The following is a 1,360-nucleotide window of genomic DNA, read 5'->3' as shown; positions in this document are numbered from 1 at the left end:
ATAGAGCTCCAAGGAGATTATGTTGAAAAATAAAAAAAATTTACCCAAAAAAAATTGTTTTTATACTTCATTCTAAGGACTTATTGAACTACCCTCGTAATTTTTTAGTTTCTGCCTGAGTCACAAGATCAGTGTCATCTCTACCGACTATTTGCTCTATAATTTTCTGATAGTTTATACAGGCGATCTCGTAAGTTTCATCGCCCATTTTTTCGGTAAGATAGTAGACTTTTTCAAAATTGTCTGCAATCTGCTTTTAGTGATTCTATTTCAGGAATTCTTCTGATTAATTTGATTATTGGACGTTAAAAAAGGGTTTTGAGTTGGATTTTAATCTTATTCAAATATCCTAAATTTTAATTTAGCTGACTTGGATTGGAGGTCATTTTTACGTCAAATTTTATTTTTATTTTTTATTTCATTTTTATTGTATTTTATTTTCATTTTTATTCTTTTTTCATTTTTATTTTATCTTAATTTTGTTTTTATTTTTATTTTACAAATATTTCTTATTGTTATTTGATAATGGTAGGAATTAAAAGGGCGAAAGAAATAAAAAATATAAGGAAGGGGATTTGGTTGTTTGCCTTCTCATTTTTCTTTCCTCCTTTTTATTTTTTGTCCAAATTAAAAACGAATAATTTCCTCTTTTATTTTCTTCTTTTTTAGGGGGAAGAGAGAGGGGGGGTTGTTCCTTTTTTGTTTTTCAGAGTGCACTGGGAATATTTTGTGATGGTTGTCCAAATTTGGTCGTTAGATTCTTGATTCTATTTCAGGAATTCTTCTTATTCTTTTAGAGAAGCATTTTGTCCTTTTCCACAGAGAGTTATCGTAAACAGTCAAGTTTCAAGTTTATTGGACCAGTTTTCATTGTTATATTTCCCAATTACCATCAACTTTATTAATCCTTTGATATCTTGAGGTAGATATTTTTTATTATGTTTAAATTGACTTTGTCGTATAGATCTTATAATGGCAGAGTGTATGGAGCTGACGAGATCACCTAAACCGCTATCTACTTTATCCTCAAAAGTGGTATCTCTACTCAGTGATATGTTTTTACTTATACGGTTCTAAAATTTATCCCAATTTGCTTTTTTATTATTAAAACAAGTTTTTTGTTCAATTCCTATATATTTAATATTTTTAATGCAATAAGTACTGGGAGGTGATCAGAGTCTATACCATCTCGCACATCCCGCGCGAGGATCCACATTATATTTTTAGTAAGTCCTATATCAACAGTGCTTGGGAGCTCATCGTTATGTGGGCAGATGGTATACACCTATCCGTAAAGGTCAAAGTATATAAATTCTTAAGAGCATAGTTAAAAACAGCTTGACCGTTAGAATTGTTAGCC

The sequence above is a fragment of the Belonocnema kinseyi genome, chromosome 1 (genome assembly GCF_010883055.1).
Source record: "Belonocnema kinseyi isolate 2016_QV_RU_SX_M_011 chromosome 1, B_treatae_v1, whole genome shotgun sequence".
Taxonomy (NCBI): domain Eukaryota; kingdom Metazoa; phylum Arthropoda; class Insecta; order Hymenoptera; family Cynipidae; genus Belonocnema; species Belonocnema kinseyi.
The sequence above is the reverse complement of the archived record's forward strand: the minus strand, read 5'-3'. Positions refer to the sequence as shown.